Genomic DNA, 10,228 nt, shown 5'->3' with positions numbered 1-10,228 from the left:
GGTACAATATATAATCATTTTGGTAAAGAAAATCGAATACTAGGTTTTTTAAGGTCTGATTAAACCCAAGTGTGACGTCGTCTGGAAGCAGGAATTTAATATTCATAATTAGGTGATCATTTAGAATAAAATGATCACCTATTGTTATTGTATCAAATCTTTATTGGTTATCCGCAACGAAGTTGCTGATAACCTCTTGTGATTGTACGAAATCATCATCAACATCAACTTTTTATTTCTCTTCTTTCTTTCTGTATGATTTTTGTGCAACGCTTTTCTCTGAAACTTGCAAACATAACATTTTGTGAACTATGTTAACATTTTGAAATTTATGTAACGTCGTCAAGCGAAGCTTATATTAATTCATATAAAAATTAAGCCTATCGGATGTTGTGACGTTACCGTATGGCCAGTTGAAGTTAAAAAGTATTTTTTTCATCGCTTTCGTAAAAGTTATACAATTTTTAAATAGCGCGCACCGCCCTTCTACGTGCCAAATTTTCTTCCAATTGTTATATTTTATTACTCAATTCATTATCTTTCGATATTGTTATCTTCAAGTTTATTTTGACAACGTCATCATACCAAAAAATTAGAACATGATGTGGGTCCCGTAATTTCACCTATGCTACACTGTATATAGATATACACAGTACAGTATATACTGTACATATTGTATATGGCATAATAAATAGGCACAACTCAGCACTATAAGCGTATAATAGGATGGCATACATCAACATTTTCCGATTGTATGTTAACGTAGGTGCATGTTTAAAAAATATGAATGTCAATAAAATGATAAAAATGATCACCTATAATTCGTCAAAGTGACGAATTAAATTCTAGTTACAAGTTGTACTTGGATATCAAACTGTCTATTTGGTCGTCTTGAGCCTCAAGAGAATAGCAACTATGTATGAGCTGTAATAAACAGTAAGTACAGTATAGAAATCATATATCGACTAGCATTAAAATTACAAGTGGGAGTCTGTAGTACAGTGAAAAATTTTAGCAAAATTGATAATCAAACTGATTTAGTCGAGAAAGATAGTTTTGTATTGTATTTTTTGCTACACAATTTTCGAAATGTGTAGCAATAAGGTTGTTTTGTATAGCTTTTTGCTATGCCACACTGGCGAAATTATTCCTTGTACTTGTAGTAGATAAAAGAGACGTTCAAAACAGGTTAAAAAAGAAAATCATAGTACGGTTATTATTGTACAGTATATTAATTAAACAAGCTGAACATTTTATATAGTGATTTAATACGCAAATAATGTTTCTACATTTTTTTTACTGCAGAGTTTACGTGAATTTCTGTCAGCATTGATCATGTTGTATTCCACCACCAGATTTGCATTTGTATAGAACGCCTTTGTCTTAAAATTCCGTCTCCACCCTGCTTTGACGTGATTTCTTTGTTTAACATACCTAGGTCTATTGTTCCATTGTGGCAGTCCAGCAATCACAGTGGTTTTCTAACGTTAGTGTTTGGTTAATGTTTAGGTTCACTAATAACCGTTATTTTATTACATTTCTATAACGTAAAAAGAAACATTCAGATAACGTTTTTAGGTTAGCATTTACAGGATACATAACGCTATAAAAACGGTACTTGAATTTTAAAACTATAAAAAACTGGAAAAAAAATCAATAAAAACATTATTAGATAATGCCTCATTTCTATCATTTTATTATACATAACCCTAACCCTTTATTTGTTAATACTGTACTAACTTAATTATTTAGATAGATTTAGATACACAAAGGCGCTAGGCCGGCAAAAGTTATTAAAATATGTTTCAGAACACCAGGTTTATTTCATTGGTACATTATATTTTATCAGTAAACCGTATATTAAATGCCTGGAATTTTTATCATTTTATTTTATTGATGATCCTCCTTTATCTGCAAAAAAATAAAAACATTATTAGATAGATCTACATTGTTATATAATTATGTAAACATTTTGTGTATTCTTAAGTTGTTGGAATTCGATCATGATTAAGTCAATTACAAGGCAGTAGACCGGGAACCAGTCAACTGACAGAAGAGGGCTCTCAATGTCATTTCTATTGACGTACCTGCACACAATATTCATAACCACACACCCCCACTTTAATAATAGAATAACCCTAAAAAAAAACTCCGGAGCCAAAACGGCAGTTGATCCATCTTTTATCTAGATGTTTTACTGTTATATATAGTTATGGAGTTCGGAATAAATGACTTTCTATATCTGCCAGTTTGAGTGTAAAGAGATCTAATACGGACTAATGATGGGAGAAATTCGTATTCTAAAATAAGGGATGCGGCGGTTGTGCCAAGATACACTCTACCATTTTAAGGGTCGCAACTACATATTTAGACTTAAGTCGCATACGTTTAACTTAGCTATTTGATTAGACTTTTTAATATTGTATTAAGAAGAAGACATCTTAAATTATATAAATACAAATAATTTTATATTAGTAAATTTTAAAAGAGCAAAAACAACAGTTTTGATAATTTCGCTGTCTAGAAAAAAGCAATGGATTTGATACTGTATGGAATTTTTATCTGTTATTAACCATATTAGGCAGTAAAAAATAAAATTTCCATTTATTGCTTGATTTTAGGTAAATGTCACCAAATAAAGGCCAAAAATATCAAACAAATTTTTTAATAAAACCATTAAGATAGTTTAGATTCACGGCGATTCACGCGCTAATTTTGACATTAAAATTTCGAGCAAAGCTTGAGTTTTACGTTAATACCAAGTTTGGTTCCCGACAATCCACGATTTAAATGTCCCTGTTTTAAGATAATATAGTTATAGGCGCGGTTACGTTTGGTTGCGCACATTGATGTACCGCAAACGCACAAACCTGACCACGCACCTGTATTGGAAAATTGGATGCTACAACCACATAAGATTAATCTTTCACAGAGCCATGTATGGTATTATCACAGATTTTCACCCACCAGATACATTCTCTCATACAACAAACGCCCTCACAATCAGTGGAGGCTTAACAAGTCAGAATCTTGTTAAATCTGTGATAATACCATACATGGCTCTGTGGTCTAGTGGTATGATACTCGCCCTGTAAGCGAGAGGTTGCAGGTTCGAATCCAGCCAGAGACATTTTTTCATACAACTAAAAAATACGGAACTTTCGCCAATGAGCTATGCTCGACGCGATTATGAGATCATGTTCCGAATATGAGCACTGTTTCTATAATTTACAGTATGATTTATATATAATTTACACAGTGCTAAGCAACATCATTGATTTACATATACACAATATTATTTAAAAAACCGTTGCGAATTAAAGTTGGAATTTATTCTGACTTGTTAAGCCTCCACTGATTGTGAGGGCGTTAATTGTTGTATGAGAGAATGTATCTGGTGGGTGAAAATCTGTAATAATACCATGCATGGCTCTGTGGTCTAGTGGTATGATACTCGCCCTGTAAGCGAGAGGTTGCAGGTTCGAATCCAGCCAGAGACATTTTTTCATACAACTAAAAAATACGGAACTTTCGCCAATGAGCTATGCTCGACGCGATTATGAGATCATGTTCCGAATATGAGCACTGTTTCTATAATTTACAGTATGATTTATATATATATATATACACATCTTTATCGTTTCAAATTAATTAATTAAATTTCAGTATATCACCGGGCGGTTTAGAATTAATGTTCATTGCCTGATGTGTTTATACACCGGGCGGTTTAGAATTAATGTTCTTTGCCTGATTTGTATATATATATATATATATAAATAAAATAACAGCAGAAAACTTGGTTACTTCATTGTTTTAATCACTACAAATTTGTTTCGTACGACCAGCATGTAGCTGGCCGCACTCTTCAGGTGAAATATAAAACATAAGCTACACAGTTGTCTCATAGTGCTTAATAAAAGTGAGTCATCAGGAAGTCGTATACAATAGCCTATTGTTTTAGATAAACTGTTTGGATCTGCAATTTAGTAAGAATTTTTTCCTATGTCTACAAGTAGAGACTAACTCGTTCTTACGGTTCAGTGAGCATAGCTCTGGTTGACATATAATAACATATTTTCATATATACATAAATTTAATAAGTTTTCTGCTGTTATTTTATTTATTTATGCTCTACCTTGGTATTGAGCACTCTATCCAAACGGTCTGAAAATTTCAACCTGAATATATATATATATATATATATATATATCTACCAAGCTACCTTCTTTGTTTTCCACTCTTATTCAGACTCCACCCTGGCTCCCTTTGTTATATTTCTATTATTCCTGTCCACCCAGGCAGCACTTGCCAGCTTTATACTCTGACGTTATCCAAATTCCTTCACTTGCACTGATGAAGGGCTAGTGTTGCCCGAAAGCTCTGCTAACTTTTCTGGCTGTTTACTTTATCGTTTTGATTTAGCTTTTCGCTTTTTTTTTCAGTAATTTGCCTTTGGATTTATATATATATATAAATCCAAAGGCAAATTACTGAAAAAAATGACAATGCTGTGGGTATCAGTGGCTGGATCTCAATGGAGATACAAAAATAAAAAGCGAAAAGCTAAATCAAAACGATAAAGTAAACAGCCAGTAAAGTATAGCCGCAATATAATAATAACTTTATCACGACATACATGCGATTAGATTTAGATTTAACATATTGGACATGGCCACCCCAAGTGAGTTTACGATTCAGGTTATTCTAAGATATTTAATGGAATTCGTAACGGGCAATCTATCATCTCAATAAAATAATCACATGCTTGTTCAGGACGATCGACTGTTCTAGTTATGCATCACCAAACATTTATCTGTATTTAATAGCATTTTGTTTGTCACACACCAGTTGTTGATAGCATGAAGATCCGACTGTAAAATCATCGTTATGGTTATCTTTGTTTCTGATGGCTCTCTGTATGTAAGAGTATCATCAGCATATTGTTGTATCTGTGATTCAATGCAGGAGGGGATAATAGATAATATCTCAGCGCCACCAGTGGTTTGAATATCAGTGAAATGAGGATATAGCCAGCATGATAAAATACAAGACGGTTATCCAAAAGGTAGTCAGAGTCGTCGTGAGTAAAATTAGCTGAAAATCTTTTAGTGAAGGCCTCACTATGATCTTGGGATTGTAGGCCTACACAATACCCTCGTGATGACGAATCAGTGCCAGATTTAGCCCTGGAACTTTTAACGAAGGACCATAACTGTTTAAAATGATCATTTTTCAAGGAGAGGATCTATCCCATTTGGAGAAATAGAGACATCTAGCCCCAGAGTGCCAGTATTTCTTTATATCGTCAATCAATTGCTTCTGATGTTTTATATATAGGCATATAAACATATTCGATTGCGCCAAAATACTACGTAGCCCCATTAGGGACATCCGTTAAAAAAAAATTGCCACCACTGTCTTGTACGTACGACTTATTATCTCGTACGTACGACTTATTATCTCGTACGTACGACTTATTATCTCGTACGTACGAGTTATTATCTCGTACGTACGACTTATTATCTCGTACGTACGACTTATTATCTCGTACGTACGACTTATTATCTCGTACGTACGACTTATTATATTGTACTCTTGTGCGTACGTGTACAACCGCTAATGCTTGGTTCCCACTAGAGACGCAACACGTAACGCAACGTGAGTGAATTGACCAATCACAAGCGATGGATTATCCGAACTGCCGCTTGTCATTGGTTGCGTTGCGTTTACATCCTTGCGTTACGTTCTAGTGGGAACCAAGCTTAATGTAGAAAACGCAAGCTAAAATGTCGAAACAACCGTTAATGTAGAACAATCCACCGCTAATGTAGATGTATAGCTATCAGTCTATCCACCTCTCTCGTAAGCGACAAACTTTCTAAAAAACGACCATCCATCCACTAACGACCGGGCTATGAGGAAGTCTTAACTCAAGGCTTAGAATCTTAATATTCATCCGATCATTTATGAATCTCTCCGCATGATGTCAATTCCGAAAGATTTACAACAAATACAGACAGGCATCAGTATATTAAGTACAGCTAAGATTTTATAGTTATAGTGAGAATAAAAGCCTATACATTTATATGTGTGAAAAAAGCATTTGACTATATTCATTTTGACATTATGTAGCCTAAACTAAACATAATTGATTTTGAATCCATCAATTGCTTTGAATTGTCAAGAAGAGAGTGGTTGAAATAAATGGGGGTAACATCACATGAATTGGGGCGTCCATTACAATTTTCTTTTTCAATTTATAAATTATTTTATATCTATCTATTATGTCTAATTGTTTTTCGCAACTTTTGTATATATTATTTGAATAATGTTTACAAATCTAAATGTATATTGTAAACGTAATTAGATTGGGTGCGATATAGTTTCGCAGTAATAACATACCAGCGGTCCTGTATATAACTTGGTTTATTCAAAGTGTTTCAATGATCGAGGAAAATTGACTACTACTACTACTTTTTTTGTGACATAGTGGCAACAACAACATTATAAATTTAGTTGCTGCTTTGCTTATATCTCGGATTGCTTTCCTCCAGTCCTGTCTTTTCTCTGCTATTCTCCGAATCGTTTCTAGGCTCTTTTATGCTTTTGATCCTAGAGGGTATAGTGCAGTTGATGAATGTTTATGAAGGGTGATCAGGTCGTTCGATAGAGTTACCATTCTAGTGTGGATCGTGGTCGTCCTCTATACTTTTGTTGCTTACATTTTTCAAAATAATAGTTTTGCTTTATTGGCTGGGACTTCCTTTTGCAATCTGAGGGTGTGACCGAATAACCACCATCTCGATTCCAAAATGTCCAAAATTATAAGGTTCACAAATATCAAAATTTGAAAAACAATTATTACGATGATGAATGACTTATAATATAATAGAAAAATAATAACAAGACAATAATTATAAAACCTGATGAATTTATTGTAAATCATATCTGTATGCCGATATTTTAGTAGAGGACAATTACTTTCTCTCATTCTAATCATAGAAACGTTGAACAAAAACTTAAACTTAAAATAATCTTAAAACATGTAGCAATATAATGTTACCTTAGTAATAGGCATAAGTATGGTATTAAACATGTAGCAATATAATGTTACCTTAGTAATAGGCATAAGTATGGTATTAAAAAACCACTGGTGCCATGATGTTAAAGGTTGGGCAGAATACGTCGTGCCTTTAAAGATTAAAGAGCACCTTACAGAGCTCTTAATTAATAGAAAAAGTGTCAAAGATGTTATCACTATTCGTTTAGATTTCTAAAGTTGTGAAGATATCAGTATGTATATGTGTCAACATTCAGTAAATCAAAAATAAGTTTTATGATGATTTTATTTTATTTGAAAAATCCTAAATTGACACATAGCCTACTCTGTGCTTCTTAATATTATTTATAATATCCTAATTTTAGCCTCAAACGATGGTAGATAGTCAGTGTCTACTTCTAAACTGATATTTTATTTTATTTTATTTTATTTTATTTTATTCAATCAAAACCAACAGCGATAAATACCGCCACTAACAGGTTTGAAACATAAAACAATACAACATCAAAAACGGTTAACAATAAAATACAGATAATATATATATATATATATATATATATATATATAAAACATAGATTGGCATGCCATAAATAATTTCAATTAAAACAGGTTATGCAGGCTGTTCAAGAAGTGAACACATCATCGTCCTCTTAAAATAACAAAGTCTATCATTAAAAATATCGATATGATTGCTATTTAGATTATTAAATGTATAAGGTAGTCTATGAAAAAGTCCCCTCTTAGTACAGTCGACACGGCTAAAAGGAATATGCAATAAATGTCTATTTCGTGTACGACCAGGAACATTTAAACTAAATAGTGAAATTAATGAACAGTCATATTTAGAATTTAAAATATTATATAAAAAAACCATATCAGATATCGTTCGACGATTGCTGACAGAATCAATGGAAAAGGCAAAATTAACACAGTTATAAGACAGGAATCGAACAAACTTCCGTTGAACAGTGTCGATTCGACGGGCCTGACATGGAGAAATTGAATTGAAAATTGCAGAACAATATTCAAGGTGAGGACGTATAATAGATTTGTATAAAGATAAAAGTGCCCTGCCGTCGTTCATAAACCTACAATTTCTCCATATTAAGCCCATCATTCTATTAGCTTTTGACAACACATGATTAATATGTGAACAAAAATTTAATTTACTATCAATAAAAATACCTAAATCTTTCCAAACATAAACCATCTCAAGATCATGTCCACTCAGATTATAATTGAAGAGCACAGGCCTTTTTTTAAGTGTTATAGATAAATATTTGCATTTATTAGCATTAAGTTTTATCCCCCACTTCTCCGTCCATTCCACGAGACTATCCAGATCCTCCTGAAGTGAAAAAGCATCCTGTGGAGTGGTAATCACTTTAAACAATTTCAGATCTTCAGCAAATAAAAGAGACTCGGAATGATTAAATTTTAAAGGAAGATCGTTGATAAATAAATTAAACAAAAGCGGGCCCAGGATCGAGCCCTGCGGAACGCCCGATAACACAGGGAGCCAATCAGATGTCTCTCCCCCAATGACAACACGCTGTTGTCTATTAGTTAAATAGCTTTTAAACCAACTTAACAGTGAACCGGATAAACCAAATTTTGAAAGTTTAAAAATAAGCAAATCATGGGAAACGGAATCAAAAGCCTTAGAGAAATCAGTCTAAATCACATCGCACTGCTTCTTGCTGTTAATTGCATCGTATGATGTAGCAAGAAGCAGTGCGAGGTTGGTTTGACATGATCTCCCAGAGACAAAACCATGCTGCCTAGGACTTAAAGCATTAGCAACATGTGATGACAAACCATCATGCACAATGCGCTCAAAAATCTTAGACATAGTAGGTACATACTGTAGCTTACACTCTTATCCTTTTAATTTTCGTTATATTTTACTACATATTTTAAAATCACTTTAATCAGAGAAGAGTGAAATTGAAATTGTATTTTCAATTCTTCCCTGCTTTAATGATGATAGTTCAATGTCTTCAAAATTATAAAAGGCAAGCAAGTCAATATATACGTTTTAGTCGCGTGACAACGCGACTCTACATCTCACTATGTCGGTCGGTTGGTCGGTAAACACTAACTTGAGCACGCGACTGCAGCCATTTAAATGGTTAACCTAACTTTGAAAGCAACACAAACATAAAAGAAAAACAGTGTGTCTCCATAAACTCAGTAATGATAGACATAAATGATGCTCCAGAGGCAAATTCCAATGAACTTTTCAATTTTCTTGTGTGCGAGTTGTTGGTCTATTTGAGCCTCCCTTATAATCCGCTTCTTCGGACGCTTGCCCTTTCTCAACTTCACTTTCTTTACGGCAACATGCTCATATTGGTACATTCTCTTGAATACTTCTCCAAATGAGCCCTGAGCAATAGTCTTCTTGTAATCACAATCAAGATGAGATGACTTTATGGTTAGAGGGGTGGAGAATTCTAGGTTGTTTTTAACAGGAACTGTTGTAATTAATTAGACAAACTTGCGCCTGGTTTAAAATCTCTATAACTTCTCTCACATCACATTCGCTGTCAGCTTACACTTAACAGTGGCAAAAAAAAAACAGGTTTGTCAACCACATATACACTCCTCCTGAATACACAGACTGGCCATCCCATTTGATAGAGTAGTACTATAGACTAGAGCCAGTCTAGCTCATCAAGTTGTCAACAAGCAGGCCACATGTCAATGTGCGCACACGAGGTTCATGGTTCAATTACACGTGTGACGTATACAAGATAACGCGTACGTACGAGTTATTATCTCGTACGTACGAGATAATAACTCGTACGTACGAGATAATAGAGAGCTTTCGCTATCTCGGATCGGGAACGAGAACCAGCATTAATTACCTGTTCTCGATCTCGAGTACGAGATTAATGCTGGTTCTCGTTCCCGATCCGAGATAGCGAAAGCTCTCTAATAACTCGTAGGTACGGTACGAGAAAATAACACGTACGTAGGCCTACGAGATAATAAGTCGTACGTACGAGAAAATAACACGTACGTACGAGATAATAAGTCGTACGTCCGACGGTACGTGATAATAACGCGTACGTACGAGATATCTAAGTCGTACGTACGAGTTGTGGAGGCTTTTTTTTTTACATATGTCCCCAACGAGGCTTCGTAAAATACAAAATACGACGC

Source organism: Antedon mediterranea, chromosome 6 (genome assembly GCF_964355755.1).
Source record: "Antedon mediterranea chromosome 6, ecAntMedi1.1, whole genome shotgun sequence".
NCBI classification, from domain to species: domain Eukaryota; kingdom Metazoa; phylum Echinodermata; class Crinoidea; order Comatulida; family Antedonidae; genus Antedon; species Antedon mediterranea.
The sequence above is the reverse complement of the archived record's forward strand: the minus strand, read 5'-3'. Positions refer to the sequence as shown.